This window comes from Maniola jurtina, chromosome 9 (assembly GCF_905333055.1).
Source record: "Maniola jurtina chromosome 9, ilManJurt1.1, whole genome shotgun sequence".
In the NCBI taxonomy this organism is placed as follows: domain Eukaryota; kingdom Metazoa; phylum Arthropoda; class Insecta; order Lepidoptera; family Nymphalidae; genus Maniola; species Maniola jurtina.
The window spans coordinates 5306154-5324211 of record NC_060037.1 but is presented as its reverse complement, the minus strand read 5'-3'; the positions used below and the strand labels follow the sequence as shown (position 1 = coordinate 5324211).

The window sequence follows — 18058 nt, the reverse complement described above, 5'->3', positions numbered from 1 at the left end:
GATTCAAAATTCTCCGAAGGAGGGTACAAGGGGGGAGGGGCAAACAAAACAGCGCAGCGGCGCGCAGTCGTGAAGGGCGCGATTTGCGCCGGGCGGGCGGCCCAGTCGCGGCAAAACCTGCCGCTAGCGCGATCCCGCGTCCTCTTGCGATCAATACTGTAATACTAAATAGAAAACGCTTAAATAACACCCCCGTACAATTAAACAGTACCCATTCAGAACACTGAAGTTAGTAAATTCCAGTGCACTCAGTTTCGCGACCGCGAATTTAACGTTCGTGGTACCAAAGTCGACACCATGAATATGGCCACCATGACAAACACATGATCGGTGATATGATCGAACACTGCTCGTGAGTTATTCCTGGTTCAACGATTTCTGCCTGTGTGTCTGTATGTAACCCTGTTTTAACGTTACGTTACGTAAATGTCCGCAGGCATCCTGAAATCGATAAATTATTAATTTTGTATCAGGTTCGAGGTTTTTAAGTAGAACCTCACACTTTCCAGTCACGTTTTGCGGCTTTTGTCTAAACTAATATGTGGCGAATTCTAGGTTCGTGTTAAATTTTACGTCTCCCAAGCAAGCACTGCTGAAACTGTACTCGTATTTAACTGACTTCATATCATTAAAAAATTCTGTACAGGTACATTAAAGATACCTTTGAGTGATTAGGTGTGTTTTCCAGCTTATCTAGTGAACATTATTGAGCATTACAGCGGATAGCTATGCGAGTATCAAAAATGGTATTATGTAACACACTATCCTTGTCGTGACGTAACTGCAGCCAACATTCTCATATTTTTGGGATAATTTATTGACAAACACGGTACTGAACACCTTTTTCAACAAACAATTGCCAGTAAAACTGTAACATTCCGAAAAGTTAGACCATTAGCTGCATAATTGATACGCAAACTCCAACTTTTTTAACCTGATGCTTTAATTTAAAGATATGTACAGATCTTTGTGTTTTCAAATATATTCTGTGATGAGTGATAGTATTTCGAAAGTGACCCATTTAAATTAAGTGGTTTTTAATGATAATTATCTATTTTGATCCTATGATTCCACGAATTAAGATATTTTACAATGTAAACTTGCTAGATAACATTGGATCTGGCATAGCTTCATTTCATTGTTGAATTCGCTGTTTTAATTGAAATTATTGAGCTTTTACAAAGTAGGTTAGAGCAGTTTTGCATAATGACTATTCTTTAGATAAGTGAATTATTTGAGAATTCTTTTTGTAAGTATGTAGGTAAAGTAACTAGGTATATTATCTCGCACTAAGATTCTCTGACGTTAATTTTATCTCAAATGAATAGAACTACATAATAGGTATAAAGACCATTTAATAAACATTTGGAATAATATAGTGTAAATAAATAATAATATAATAATAAATAAATAATTGTATAGTGTAATATAGTGTAAAATAAATAATTCGTAGAGGCAAAGGTACTACTGTATAAAGTAACGTTGGCTATATTGCATTTTACTAGTATGTTAGGTTAACTATTGTCAAACAGACAGACGGACAACAAAGTGATCCTATAAGGGTTCCGTTTTTCCTTTTGAGGTACTGAACCCTAAAAATCTAAGTGCCTTTGGTATACCTACACTATTTTTGCGCACCGTAATAGGTATATTATGTGTAGACAAGGTTAAGATTTCATATCCTGCAGTAGTTTTAGCCTTCAGACATACGAGTATAACCTAGCCAAGTCAAATATAAATAAAGTGATCTAATCCGAATAAAGCACATTTTTATTCATAAGAACAGCTAATGGTATTGACTGGTATAATAATATTATTTGATTCGTTTCTATAGTGTGACTTGTTGGCCGGTTCCAGCTTCGCTTGGATGAGTTTCAAATTATTACTTTCTTAATGGAAGACTACGTTTTCAGAAAACCTACATGCTAAATTTCAAGTTTCTAGACCCAGCGGTTAGAGCTGATTGTTGATATGTTAGTCAGTTGGGCAGATGCGTTCCGCCTTAGGCTGCATCATCCTGTTTGTTGAAATTGCAAGCGCAAGGCCTATACAGTTCAAAAAATTAGTTTCTCATTGTATGTTTATATGGACATAAATGGATTCTCATAATATTAGTTCCTGAAAATTTCCATCCTAATTTTTTGGTCCTGCCATCCAAACCATCAAGTTCTAAAAAAGCGCTGTCATCACCCTTGGGTTTGGTCGGAGGTTATAGATTACCCTTGCCCTTGTTGAATATGCGAACATGACGTGCCAAATTCAAAGCTTTTTGTATCGGGTTAGCGATTACTAATGGTTCTTTTTTACCCCCAACTCAAAAAGAGGGGTGTTATAAGTTTGACGTGTGTATCTGTGTATCTGTGTATCTGTCTGTGGCATCGTAGCTCCTAAAGTAATGAACCGATTTTAATTTAGTTTTTTGTTTGAAAGGTGGCTTGCTCGAGAGTGTTCTTAGCTATAATCTAAGAAAATCGGTTCAGTCGTTTGAAAGTTATCAGCTCTTTTCAAGTTACCTTCTGTAACCTTCACTTGTCGGGGGTGACCTAAATTTTTAATTTACACTTGTTAGTTATGTTTAAGTATTTTTCTTCTTAAATGAATTTGGATATGCTAATTTTCTGATCTCGACATGAGCTTCATGGTTTAGGTTCACTTTAGAACACAGGATAATAATCTGGCTTTGGTTTTCGCTAATACGTAAAATCAAAAGCGTGCCTTACTTAGGTTTTCCTGATTAGCATGTACCTACTCTTTAATACTGTCTTTCACTTAGTTATCTTTCTTGTAAACATCTTCTTCTTGATCTCATCCCACGCTGCGTGGGGTCAGAAAAACATGTCTTCTTCTTCCACTCCCTTCTGTCAGTGGCGTGCAGGTAATAGAGGCATAAAGGCACTGCTTACCTTAGTTGTAATAGCTCAACGCATATTTTTCATTTTGACTTGCCAGTAAACAGGTTCCTACCTAGCTTATGCACGCCACTGCCTTCTGTCATCCATCAACGTAATATCATCCATCCCTTTATATACGCATATCTTCTTTCACGCAAGCCATTCATCTTTTTTTAATCGCTCTTCTCGTTTTTCCTTCCACATACATATTCATATAACATTCTTCTAGTAATAGGACTTTCTTCCCTCCGCATTATATGCCCATACAATGCTAGCCTATGTGCCTACCCCTCATCTATCTCTATTTTTTTCTTACATCTAATATTTTAAATATTTTCTATACAAAATAAGGACTCGATGACACACTAGGGGTTGAACATGTTATTGAAGGGGCGGATCAAGAAATTCCTGTAAAACCGGCAACGCATTAGCGGTTTCTCTGGTGCTGCAAATGTAAATCAGCCGTAGGCGGCGGTAATCCCTTTACATCGTAATACTCCTCCTCGCTATTTATATAAAAAATCCAAAAGGCAATAATACCGACTCCTAACAAGCAACGCATCCTGAATATTATAGTAGTCTTTGTACCTAAAATGTTCCAATAATCCTAATGGCATTTACTGAAAAAATATCGCTCTAAAAGTCAATACAAAATAAACGAAGCTAACATAACCAATAATTTGTTATTTATTTACCTTTCAACGTAGGTACATCGTCGCGCACCAATGCAAAACCGACGTTCTGCCAAGAAAATAAACAAAATCGCCGTCCAGCCGGTGACCATTAACGCGAGGTTTAGGTATATTATGCAGAATGAAATGCGCACTGCACGTGCATGGTACTGGAAAATGAATTATTCAACTTTCCAGTGCAACACGTGTATAGAAATAGATCTTTATACTAACACCTTGGTAGGTACCTATTTATGGGATTTCGACTTGTTGTGAACTACTCGTAATTTGGTTTAATGACACATATTTTGTACCCTACCACAGCAGCCTATAAAAGGCCGAAGTAAATCTTAGTAAAGTTAAAGAAGTAAAGTAATCGAGGTAAATTCATCGATATTTATTTCGATTATTCGATATTTTATTTCGATGTATGGCACTTCATCATCATGATCATCAACCGATGACGTCCACTGCTGTTCATAAGTCTCTTGTAGGGACTTCCACACCCCACAGCCTTGCGCCGCCTAAACTCAGCGGCTCCCTGCGACACGTTTCATGTCGTCTGTCCACCTACTCGTAGGATCTTGCAACGCTGCGTTTTCCGTGCGAGGTCGCCATTGTAGCACCATGGTATGGTACTTATTCTACCCATATCTACCTTCATTGGCCTATAAAAGGCCTGCTATTCATCGATATTTACTTCGATTATTCGATATTTTATTGCGATGCATGGCATTTCATCATCATCATCATCAGCCGATGTCGTCCACTGCTGTATATAGGTCTCTTGTAGGGACTTCCACACCCCACAACCTTGCGCCGCCTAAATCCAGCGGCTCCCTGCGATTCGTTTGATGTCTTCTGTCCACCTAATCGTAGGATCTTGCAACGCTGCGTTTTCCGTGCGAGGTCGCCATTTTAGCTCCTAGGTATGGTACTTATTCTACCCATATCTATCTTCATTGTCTTTGGAGGAGTTACCTTTTTCTTATTTTCGTTATAAAGCCAACTATTGGAGCTAAAATTGGTATTGATAAAATTGATATGGTATTAGTAAGTAACATATTTGAAGTTACCCCAACAGACGAGACCATGTCTGAAAACATCATGGGAATTGCCTGAAAATCATCATCGTACCAAGTATCTATTTTCGATGCGAACTGAAATTAAAAGGCGTTCAAAGTATTGCTATACGAAGATTACACTTTAATCTGAACTTTGATAACGAAGCGTCGATTGAAGGGTTGTAATTTGTAAACGAGTAATACAAGAAATGCGTCTGAACAACATCGTCGGTCGATGCACCGTAGTTCAAAGATCTCGATAGCAACCAAACCATTTGCATACTAATTTCTCACTATGCTAAATAAAGACAAAAATTCCAACTATTTCCATTTGCATGTTTTAATTTTTAGCTAAAATTTTACTATGAATTTTACTAAAAAACTTTTCAATATAGCTCTTTGTGCTTCCAGCGCTTTTTAACCCCCGACCCAAAAAGAGGGGTGTTATAAGTTTGACGTGTGTATCTGTGTATCTGTGTGTCTGTGTATCTGTGTATCTGTCTGTGGCATCGTAGCGCCTAAACGAATGAACTGATTTAAATTTACTTTTTTTTGTTTGAAGGTGGCTTGATCGAGAGTGTTCTTAGCTATAATCCAAAAAGATTGGTTCAGCCGTTTAAAAATTATCAGCTCTTTTCTAGTTTTCTTGTAGAAATATTATGAACCTAAGGGTTAGATAACCCTTAGGTTCATAATATTATGTCAATTGACAAATGTCAAGCTGTCAAGATGGACGTTGCCTGGATACATAATTATTTATTTGAAAATGATGTTTTGGAAAACTCGGATCTCGGATACTTTGGATCGTAGGCGCGGAATAGTCCAAGACAATCGGTTCAGCCGTTTGAAAGTTATCAGGTCTTTTCTCGTTACTGTAACCTTCACTTGTCGGGGGTGTTATAAATTTTTAATTTACACTTGTTTCATCTTTAACACAAGTGTAAATTAAAAATTTATAACATCCCCGACAATTGAAGGTTACAGTAACTAGAAAAGCGCTGATAACTTTCAAACGGCTGAACCGATTTTCTTGGATTATAGCTAAGAACACTCTCGATCAAGCCACCTTTTAAACAAAAAAAAACTTAATTAAAATCGGTTCATTAGTTTAGGAGCTACGATGGCACAGACAGATACACAGATACACAGGACAAACTTATAACACCCCTCCTTTTGGGTCGGGGGTTAAAAAATATAAAGAATAGAGATTATTGGATTTCAGGAATTCAGATGACACAAAGCTCATCAATAATCAGAAAGGAATGGAAAAAATTATATCTCTTTAAAAATTGTTTCAAACCCGATGTGTTAGCAAACAGCGCTGCCTTTAGAAGTTTAGTTACGGTTTTCAGAGTATTCGAACAAGGGCTATAGAAAAAAACTGCATCCCAAGTTCACACGGTTTGGTTTTTGAGAACGTGGGTTATATTTCAGTTCATTTCGTGAAGTGATAATAATACATTTGATTGTGAAGTTTACTTAATCTTAGGAAAGAGCAACTGCTGAGTTTCTTGCCGGCTCTTCTCAGTAGAATTACTTTACGGACGCCGCGCCCTGTTTAGGCTCTAGGCGGCTAGAGTCCGGTGGAAGACAAACCATAAGAGCCACAAGTAAAAAGCTTGTTGTCAATAAAAAAAATTCAGCAGCTAATAATTTAGTTGATGTGCATAATATAAAGGTATACCTATAAAAGTATATAATATAAAGGTAAATAAGGCTGATACAAACAACAAGTTCTGTTGATTAAAATGTTGGATTAAAGCGAGGTTGAGATGGAATACAAATGGACGGCCTATCCGACTCAGTCAGGTGGACAAATTAATAACACCTGTGCATCGGAAACTATTTTTAGCTGGCATTTTTTTATTTTGCATTAATTTAATCTTCATAGATTGATTTCATAATCAATGATTTTTTTACAAAAAGTTGAGTACCGTACCTACTATACTTCGTAACTATTTCATAATATAACCAATGCTCATTATTGAAAATTCATTGAAGTCTTGGTTTTGAAAATTTCTCATGCTGCATGTTGTACCGTACCATACAGATTTGCTTTTTTTTCGGATTATAACGGTTTTCCTTCAACGTTAAATATAGGACAATATGTATCTTTTGGGATTTACCTATGTAATCATAAAATTATTATGATAAAATAAGTACCTACCTATTTACTCAGTTGTATTATTGTGGGAACCGCATTAATTTTTGGTGATAAATTGTTACACTTAAAGCTTGCTGGGTTGGAAAATTTACAAACAATGTAAAATGTTTTATGGTTTCACACGTAGAACAGGCGTAGGCGTCCTAATTAAAGGCCCCCATCTTTTTACTAATGGTTTCGCACAAGAACAGTTTTAAAACAAACGACGCAATCCTTTGTGGTTTCGTTTCTCTGCTTTTTGTCAACAACCTTCTAGAAAATACAAGTTCAAGTGTTTTTTTTTGTTATTTATAAAATTATAAACAATATCCTCCCTACCACAGAATAACTACCGCCGCCACGACAGCCAATTTTCACAGAGACTACAACAAAGTCTCATTCGCACGAGAACTTTTTTGACGTCCGTTAAAAAAGCGTTCAAATAGAACAAATGCATTCCCAAGTATCTGTTCACACGTTAACGCTTTTTTAACGTGCACTTTGTATTTTCAGCGCAACGCCGGATTTTAACGCAACGCTTTTTAAAACGCTCGTGTGTATTAGGGCTAAGGCAGCTAAGGGACAAATGCGTGGAATTTGTTTTTTTTTTAATGTATAAAAAATAGCGAGCCAATGAGCAGGCGAGTCACCTGATTTTAATTGATTAACGCCACTCAGCACACCATATGAACCTTTGCAGCACCAGATCAACCGCCGCCGATGCGTTGCCGGCCTATCAGGAATTTGTTGGCCCGCCTCTTGAATAACCCCATGTTGTAATTAATCTATTGTCACCGCCGATGGGAGTTATTCCACAGTTTGCATGTGCGTGGAAACAAGGATCTGGTACCAGCGATCCAAGTGCACCAGTTTATTGCAGAAAGAGCCCCATGTCGTAATTTTGAGGGTACTACCTACGGTAGGAGGTAGGGTTTACAATTTACATGTGTAAGGACATTTTCAAAACATGTTGACTTCAAAGTTTTCAAGTTTTATATTAGGTGCCGTGCTACGCATTTATTTACTTACGTCATCCAAAGAAGTGTTTTGCTCATAAATAAAATTTATATTACCCACGTCATTTCGCTTGCTTCCCTCCTACAGTGATAGACTATTAAAATTGCTATTGCATTTCCTAGAGCTTGGAAATGATACTAATTTAACGATTCTCAGAATTTCCTGGTAGAAATTATAAAAAAAATATTTTTCTATAAATAGAGCCTATTTCCATTTATTTTTAACCCCCGACCCAAAAAGAGGGGTGTTATAAGTTTGACGTGTGTATCTGTGTATCTGTATGTCTGTGTATCTGTGTATCTGTCTGTGGCACCGTAGCGCCTAAACTAATGAACCGATTTTAATTTAGTTTTTTTTGTTTGAAAGGTGGCTTGATCGAGAGTGTTCTTAGCTATAATCCAAGAAAATCGGTTCAGCCGTTTGAAAGTTATCAGCTCTTTTCTAGTTACTGTAACCTTCACTTGTCGGGGGTGTTATAAATTTTTAATTTACACTTGTACTTTAACAAAATTCGATTGCGATTAGTTCTAGCGCTTATTATGTGTTTTTTTTTTTCAAAATTTTATAGCCAGTGTCAATGATGATACATTCAAATCTGTTCTGGCATTTATGATGGAATTAAACAAGTCACACACATACCTACTTACATGAACCCTGAAAACATTACACTCCTTTTTTTGGGAAATTGTTTATAAAGTAATATAAGTGGTAGGTATGACAAATACTTAAGATAATAATATTATAATAGTTTAGAAGTAAGAAAGGTAGACCATTCAACTCACGGAGGTATAAAATTGCTACTGTAAAATGGCAATAATATCTACCAATATTATAAAAAATTTTGATGCAGGGGGTAATCTCCTGGGGTAAATTAGCCAAATTCGAAATTCTTTCACTGTACATAGTACGTTAGTACAAGCTACGTTATTCCGAACTGCTACGCTATCCCCAAATGCTATGGGTTATAAATTATTTAACGTGACGATTAGGTTTAGAAAGAAGCTACTTAGTTGTCAATATAGTAGTGATTAATTACAAACTTTTTTACCAACGAATTTCAGACGAGTTTTTTCGTCCCTCGTCAAGGTTCAGTCTCATTTAATTACGGCATCAGGGGCCAGGGCCGTTTAGGTGTCGTTCATAATGAATGACTGTAGGTACATATTTTAAGCCTCCATTAATTTTGTTGGACTCCTAGTTCTCAAATCCTACGGAGAAATATTTAATTTTCTTCTAAGATGTTTTGGTTCGCGACATATTATTTTATGCATACTTAATGGTTTTTTTGGCGCTAAATTTTTGCGGTAGATATATTATAAAGTTTACGGTTACACACCTACTCTAGAATTTTATTAATCTTAATAATCTGCAAAGGAAGCAATTTTGTAAATGGGAGCTGAATTTGACTTGCTGACAAGACTGCAATCGTTTTCATCATCATTTGGAATATTTGACTGGGAATGTTCATGATAATAATAATATGTACCTATAACATAGTCACATTTATTTATGGAATAGGTACCTACCTACCTACCTATCTATATAAACTAGTGGCAAGGAACCACTCAGCTTTGTATTGTAGTTACTTATACAAATTAGTAAGAGTTGTACTTTTCTTTTTTTTCTCTCCCGTCTGGCTTTACAAAGATAAGCCAATGTCAAGTTTGTAGTTATTTGTAACAAGTTAGTTAAACTATACAAGTATGGACCCCGTCTGTGCCGGCGCTCGCCGACATACACACGGCACCCCTTTAGAGTACTTCCCAGTCAGTTTTAACAAAAAAACACTCCAAAAAGGCAGAGCACGCCCGCCAGCTAACACCAACACAGACGAAGTCCAGAGTTGTACCTAAGTACTTATAGTGTACATTTTTCTTTGAAAAAAAAAAAACAAGTAGATAGTTAAATGCTTGCAGAGTTCTCCATAATGTTTCCAAAGGTGTGTGAAATCTGCCAATATGTACTTCACTAGCTTGATCGACTACATGGCCTAAACTCTTCTCATTCTGAGAGGAGACCTATGATCGATAGTAGTTAGATAGTAGATAGTAGAGGTGTAAAAGTAACGAAAACGAGCGTACCCGTATGCATTCGTTACTATAACAATTAGTACTCGTTACTTTCGTATCGTTACTCGTTACTTTTGATACCACGTAAGATGAACGAATCGAGTCGTATTGCGTACGACAGTATGATGTCGCGGCGTCCGCGTCGCAACATTCGTAATTTGTAGAAAACATTCTTAGGTCTACATTACATACAAAGCAGCGTAAGGTGCAATTTTTCACTTTTCCGTATTTTGAACCAGACGTGTGTTTAAGTTATTATCAATTTAGTTTGATTTAATAAGTGTAGAACTACAAGTGAACTGTTGACGGAATCTACTAAAATATTAAAAAAAATTACCTTGAGCTTGAGCTTATGTTAAATATCTATACTAATAAATAAAATTAGAGTGTCTGTCTACAATTTCGAAATAACTGTCTCATTATTAAGCTCATATGGTTATTTGAACGATACCATAACAGAATCCTGCGCGTAAAACATACGGTGAGCAAACATTTCAATACACGTATCTACGGTACTTGCGTGAACCGAAACAGTGTAGGAACGACCATACGACGAAAAGTGCGAGTAACGAGATGCATTTGTGAGTAACGTTTCGGTACTCGGTACTAGATGGCGCACCCGTTACTCAGTAACGAATACATACGGTTCGCTACAGCGCTAGTAGATAGGTTTGACATAATTCTTGCAGTCTCTTTTCAGTAGAATTCACATAAAACCACCCGTGCGAAACCGAGGCGAGGCAACTATTAAACTAGACATTTTATAAACATTGTTGAGAATCATTTTAAGAGAAATAAATTTACTGAGAAAATAATAATCATTTTTATCATAAAGCTCTATTGAACGTATATCTAAAGCTTATATTTCAGCCAGTCACGTGTGGTTTTATTCAAAAAGAAAGATAAAGAAAGAAAATTCTTATTGTTTTCAAAGGCGTAATGAAAAGACGTATAGCTAACAATGCCCCATTAATTATTATCCGGTCCGTTGTTTAAAGTGATGCCAGGAAAGCGAAAAATTGTTTTCTTTCAGATTTTATTGTTACAGACTAGCTTTGTTGCTGACTGTACCATACAAGCTGTGATGGTACGGTGTGATCGTCTATACTAGTGGTTAAGATTAGGCATTATGAAGAGATAAATAAGAAATAAACTCAGCTGAATTATAGAAACACCTAGGTATTTAAAGTCATGAGTTATTTACAAGTAATTAATTGGTACAGTACGTTGGGTGAACACGTAGACTTCTCGACCAGCTAACAGGTTTACACGGATTGAATTATAAAAAATTAATGTAAAATTTCAACTCCTCAAAATAGATATAATGAGTGGAGAGATTTGCTAATTTAGAACGTCCTGTTAGTGTGGAAAATCAGTTGATACGTGTATTTGCCTTATTTAGGCCATCGGTTTGAGACCAACCGGCATTCCTCAAGCACGGGGGGAGCCCTACACTGAAATCTCAGTCTTTTAGCATTGTTATCGGGGCACAGCACTTGGACTCTCCTATTTCGCTGCGAAGCGTTTTCAATTTGCCTAGGTACGGAAACCTAGGTTCTTTTCAATGAGCTTTGGGCTCGCCCCAAAACCATGGTATTTTTGTATATTTATATATTTGTTTGATTGATTGTCAATAAATTGGCCAATTTATTAGTTCGGAGAGTCCAGCTGTATAAAGACATGACGTGTTTGCTTTGTGCCGGAATCTCGCTGCTGGTACGTCACCAATCAACCATGTACCATAAAATATCAAGCAAAGAAATTACAAAGTACAGCAAAACTAGTATTTTTATCTTATCAAAACTCGGTGATTCACAAATTCAACTGGCGTCGGTTTTAACAGATGATGTTACCTAAAATGCTGTTTGGGAAAGATCGGTACACCATAAAAAAAAAGGTACCTACCTGCCTCGCCATCTGTCCTCCGGAGGCAGCGTGTATTCCATTGTCTCGTTCAGGGTATTTTAGTAGGTAGATGAAATTTAGCTGTTACTCGAAAGTATCCTCGACAAGGTCCCTTTAAGGTGTCTTTAGCCTGGGATTCGAACCCAGCCAACCCTATTATCTTTAGTAGTGGAGAGCATTCTTGGTATATTAGTACTAATCGTTTTGTGATAATAAAAGTATAAGGAAAAACCATCGTGAGAATTTCACATAATGGTATAAAATACCATATGATGAAGGTAAACTTGATCGAGAGTTCTCTATGAAGTCCGCGCTCAGTAGTGAGCCGGTGAAAGCTGTTCATGTTGATGAAGACGATGTTTATACCGCGGTAGCTAGTAGTTTATAGCACACCACCTTATTTTAGCTATTGAGTAATTTTTCTACCAAATCTATAATTGTAACGACAAGTGTCATTCCATCAGACTGCATTAGACTGCTAATTCAATTTTATTCCCTATTTAATGCTGAATAAGAGCTAGTATTATAAATAGGTGCACTGCTGAAAAAAAAACCTAACCTAATTTTTACTTAATAATAGGAATTGTGATTGGTAAATAGGTCATATGAGAAAATCTTAATATTGGAGCTCAAGTTAGTTCGATACATGGTTTCTTCGTATCTTTGGCTTTGTTAATATTACAATACGATAGTCTAGCCTCCAAACAAATTGAATCTCCATTATTAAATGTCTAGGAAAATGTATCTAAATATAGCAAATAAAAGATGATAGTTATACCCAAGTGCATTTATTTCTGGTAAATAATTGTTTATTTACTCATACAGTTGAGTATTTAGAAAAAAAGAAGAGAAACTGAATTTATTATTTAGACTGGGAATTAAGTAACTTTATTACATTAATTAATTCCCGGCCGAATATTTGCTTCCTAAGCCATACTAATTATTGAAAGGGAAAAGCAAATATTCAAACAAAAAAACCCTTTCGGCTTTATATAATATTATGTACACCATTTTATCTAAAATACACACATGCCCACATAATCAATAGAGATATTATCTATAATTCTTACTTCTATAATAAAGTAAATTTTAAGGACACACATTATGCGTAAATTATAATATATTCATTATTTATTCTAGATATATTTGAATCCTAGTTCCACAAAGAGAAATGTCCCATTTCTATAATTTTGGATGCAAATCTAATAGTTATACACAATATTGTAACACCTCCTAATATCCAAATAATAATATCATCTCTAATTTAGTTTGTAAAATAATTCTTTACTCAAGATTTTTGGAACTGATTTTCAAATAATCTAGTTTAAAATTAAATGTAAATTAGTACATCACCATATATCAGCTTCTGCTGGTCCGGATACACACTATTTTATTCTATTTATAATTTACTATCATTAAACTACACAATTTCAATATATTTCTACACTTAATATTCACTGTTAGGCTCTACTGCACGTTGTGCCAGACCTCAATCGAATGTCCCCCTCGGTCCCCCAGTGTAGACTTAAAACGTCCACACGGATATCTTTGTCCACGCCCATGATCTGAAATGCAAAAAAAAACCCAGCGAAATTTCGGTTTCTGATTGGTTCACTCTTGCGCACAGAATTACCCTGGCTGATGGCTAATTGGCTGAAAATAAAATGTATTTCAAACTTCCCTTAATGGGCCGTACCTTTTACTTTCTCACGCCCTTGCCTTGTCTAGACCACTCTTATAACACGTGATTACAATTTTGTACACTTGTAGAGATTTCTAAGTTAAAATTTACGACTTTTATCTAATTTATGACCGACCCTAACGCAATTTAGCTTTAGAGCAATTTATTTTGCCCTTTTTGTTTTTTATACTTCCTTTCCTACAATTACTCAGAATCTTAACTAATTTATTTCTTTTCGTGCGAGATTTTTGTTTTTAAGAGCAAGGCTTCAAATTTCCGACAGTCATAAAACCGTATGACGGATGGCAAGGCCATCTCACGCTCCCCCAAAATAGATTTTTAATACACGCAGCTCCTTTTGTCCCTGCAGCTGTGCTAGTCGTTTCAAAATCTATTTTTCCCCTTATCTGTATTAGAATGCTAGTATCAAACCTCCTACGCCTATCTAATATACCCTCGGGCATGACCATAACTATTTAACTCAGGTATCTCTTTGTTTAGTGTACCCCAAACTACCTGTTTTCTGTCCCTTTTAATACTCTAGTTTTACCTATCCTTCTAGTTATCTACATAGTACCTAAACAAATGAATGGCATTGTAGTTACCCTTAACTTTACCAGTATGAACGTCTATTAATGTATATACATTATTATATGGAACTGCCCCTATTATGTACGGTCCTTCATATAAGCGCATGAATTTTTTTGTCAACTTTTTATCCGCATCTGACTTCGTAAAAGTCTTAAGTTTCACTAAATCTCCGATTTCGAATTGTATTAACTTATGATTTTTGTTATAATGTAATTGTCTACTTTCGGCCGCCTTATCTATGTTTTGTCGTGCCTGCTGTCGAATCTGTTCTAACGATTCACCCTGTAAGTCTGCCCTCACCGATGAGTCAGTGTTGAAATCAGTCGATAGCAGAGTACGTTTTCCATATATAATCTCGTTTGGCGAATATCCCGTTGTAGTATGTATTACCTGATTGTAACAATCTTCTATATCCGATAATAGATCTACCCATGAACGATGTGATTTGTCGCAATACGTCCTGAATAATCTACCTAACTCTTTATTAACTCTCTCTGTTGAATTTGGCCGTGGATTTCTAACAGATGTGTGCGTTAACTCGATACCTAGTTGGCGAATACCTAACTCGAAAACTTTTGAAGTAAAGTTCGCGCCTCTGTCTGAACATAATGTCTTAATTGTGACCTGCTTATGAAACTTTTTTACACAAGTTAAAGTAGCCTTCCCACTAGCCTGGCGTAGTGGGTATAGTCTGATTAACTTACTATAAGCATCTTGCATTACGAATATGTATTTAAAACCAAATCGTCCTGCCGGTAAAGGTCCAAAAATATCGCAAAAAACTCTCTCTCCTATTTCCTTCGCTATTACAGTTTTTATTGGCCCCGTGTGCGTCTCCAAAGCATGTTTTGACTTTTGACATGTCTCGCAAGCTCTTACAACACGACCTATTTTACGAGACATATTTGGGAAATAATATTGACGTTTCATCAGAGCATAAACCTTGTATCGCCCGAAATGACCTACTTCTTCATGTATGCTAACTATCAAATCCCTTAGTATGTTCTCGGGAACATATAACCTTAAGATATCCCCTTTTATGTCTCTTCTATAAAGAATCCCTTCTTTAAGCACGTAGTACTTTGATTCAGAAGCGTCTGCTGTTTGCACGCGTCTAATTATCTCACTAGCAGTCTTGTCGCGACTTTGATAACTACCTATCTCTCTCCATCGCTCCCGCACTAATCGTCCTAATGATGTTTTAAATAGATTCATTTCAGGCCCCGTGGCCTTGTTAGTTAATACATCAGTGGTCCCCTTTAAGTGTCGAGACAATACGTCTGCTACAATGTTTAATTTACCTTTCACATGTTCGACTGTGTAATTAAATCGCCCTATATAATGTACCCAACGTATCATCCTAGCGCTCAATAGTTTGCACGTCTGCAAGAATATCAGGCTTTTATGATCAGTCCTAATGACTAAATTCGCTCCTCTCAAATATGTTTCAAACTTTGACAAACTGAAAATGATGGCCCATAGTTCTTGTTCAGTAACTGTCCATTTGCGTTCTGTCTCTGTCAATGCTTTACTACAGAACCCTAATATTTGTTCTTCACCAGCTTCATTCAATTGATAGACATAACCCGAAACCCCCAAATTACTGCTATCGGTTTGTAAATAATAAGTTCCATTAGGATCTGGGTGTACAAGAAGTATCGTGTCTATAAACAATTTCTTGACCCTTTCAAAACAATCGTTAATTTCCTCTGTCCATGACCATTTCGTATTTTGTTTTAATAGGTCACACAGTGGTTTAACCTCTTCGCTATATTTTGAAATAAATCTTCTGAAATAATTTATTAATCCCAGAAATCCTCGTAATTGTTTTATAGTCCGAGGTATAGGGAAGTCTAATATGGCTTTAACCCGTTCAGGATCCATACGTACCCCGTTAGTATTTACTATGTGTCCTAACAACTTTACCTCTACACATAAGAACCGACACTTCTCTAACCTTCCAGTTAAACCTGCGGTTTCTAATTTATCTAACACTCGATCTAAATGTTCTAAGTGTAACTTTATGTCCCCCGTAGTGAATATGACTATGTCGTCTAAATAGTTTACGCAAAACTCTCGTACTCCTACTAGGATATAATCCATTGCTCTCGAGAACCCTGCTACAGAAGTTTTTAAACCTTGAGGTAAAACATTATAAGTATACGTCTTCCCCATGAACGAGAACCCAGTATACTTCCTAGAATCTTTATGCAAAGGTATTTGAAAATAGGCATTATTCAAATCAATTAAACTGATATAATTTACTCCATGAAAGGATTGTAAAATCTCAGATGTGAGTGGAGGCGCGCCCGCGTCACCTACCATTTTCTTATTCAACTCTCGTGCGTCCAATAAGAGTCTTATTGACCCATCTCGCTTCTTAGTGAAAGTGAGAGGACTACAGTAAGGAGTCGCTTCCTGTCTGATCACGCCTAGTTTTTCTAACTCTTCTAATTCGGTTTTTACCTGTTCTCTATACGCCAAAGGTACCGGATAACTGTGTTTTACAAAAGGTGTTTCGTCTAATAGCTCAATAACGTGTTCGTACTTGTTTGTCAAACCTAAACCTTCCGTAAATACCTTACAGTGTTTGTTTAACACAGGTAGTAATAATTCCTTTTGTTCATTACTTAAGTTCGCGTCATCTAATTTTAATCCCTTAAATTTCTCATTATCTAAATTCATGTCTGATACACTTTGTTCCACTGGCCTAGAGTTTTGATTTAATATTAAATTAATCGTGGCTGCGTTCGTCTCTCCCCCTAACCTTTCGATTTTGCAGTCCGAATTCAGCCTAACACAAGACCTAACGCCCATATGTTCAATAGTCAAAGTGTGTTCACCATTACAGTTCACTATTCCTTTTACCCGCTCTAACCAATCGTATCCTAGAATCAATGACCTAGGAAGACGTCGCATAACTAGTACAGGTGCTTCAACTAAAGTACTACCTAACTGAAACTCTATTAGCACTAACCGATTTGTGCTTTCACTTCGCGATCCAAACGCGCCTTGTATTTGAATTGCTGGAATAGCGATCTCTGGCAATGTCCCATGTTCTCTTAGAATAGAGTCGTACAATTCCCTAGTTATTCCACTAATCTGACTTCCCGTATCTATGAGTGCACTCATACTCCTTCCATACAGTCTAACACATACTTCAGGTAACCTAGGTAAAGAATAATCAACACTCACATCGGTTTGTTCATCTAATTCATGATACATTGTGTACACATTCAAACCTCTCCTCATACAAGTTTCACAAGTCACGCCTAACTCATTACACTCTGTTACATTTTCAAACTGGTTTTCCAATAAGATTCCTATACTCCTAAATTCAAATTGACTACTATACTCGTTATAATCAACGCCGCCTCTTAATAACCGCTTAAGTCCCTTATCTCCGGTCCCCAAACTCTGTCCTGGCTTCCATCCACTATTAATTAAGATTCTATAGACTACACCTGTCCCTTCGTGATCTGAGGTCTTTCTGACGCCCGTGCCACACAAGACTAACTGACTTGACCTCGTTTGTGTTGGGCATTCTAGTTTTTTGATGAACCCTCCCCCACATTCTTAGACACAGTAAGATTCTCGCCCTCTTTCACGAACGTGATAGCCGGCCTAATTTGTTTAGATTCGGATACCGTAGGCCTGTTAAAGTTAACCCTAGAACCTAATCGACCACGATAGCCGCGTCCCCTCGTCGAATTTCCCCTAGCTCTCCAACTTCTTGTTGACATTGTTGCTACAATAGGTCGTCTCGATGATGACTCATTGTATCGTCTACCTCTGTAATTATTACTAACAGTACCTCTCGTAATTTGCCTAGGTTTTTCAACAATATTTTGCTCTATGTTTCGAAGAAATTTCGCTCCGTTCATGATGTTAACTTCTTCTGTTCTAGTAAACCATAATCGCTGTATATCTATAGCATAATGTCGCATAATAGAATTGACCAAATCTCTCTCACTAAACGCAATAGTTAATGACTGCATTGATTCTGCTTGCTCAGCAAAATGTTCG

General features: G+C 36.7%; 1 protein-coding gene and 1 long non-coding RNA gene across 8 annotated transcripts in view; one reads left to right on the top strand and one right to left on the bottom strand.

The window, feature by feature from the left end:
* Nucleotides 1–78: 78 nt before the first annotated feature.
* The window catches only part of LOC123868286 (sodium/hydrogen exchanger 3), a 53714-nt gene continuing 35734 nt past the window's right edge, over nucleotides 79–18058 (top strand). For 2 of the 7 annotated variants that reach the window (XM_045910733.1, XM_045910729.1), the window contains exon 1: nucleotides 86–392. The gene's annotated coding sequence lies outside the window, so the exon portion shown is untranslated. Of the gene's footprint in view, nucleotides 393–18058 lie in introns of all 7 variants that reach the window. The other 5 variants (XM_045910731.1, XM_045910730.1, XM_045910734.1 and 2 more) reach the window with 5 other exon arrangements.
* LOC123868330 lies at nucleotides 2867–16604 on the bottom strand. The gene is made up of 4 exons (XR_006796629.1): nucleotides 16594–16604; nucleotides 13394–13398; nucleotides 12315–12319; nucleotides 2867–2968 (listed from the first exon to the last, which is right to left on the bottom strand). It is a non-coding gene; the product is annotated as an uncharacterized LOC123868330 (long non-coding RNA).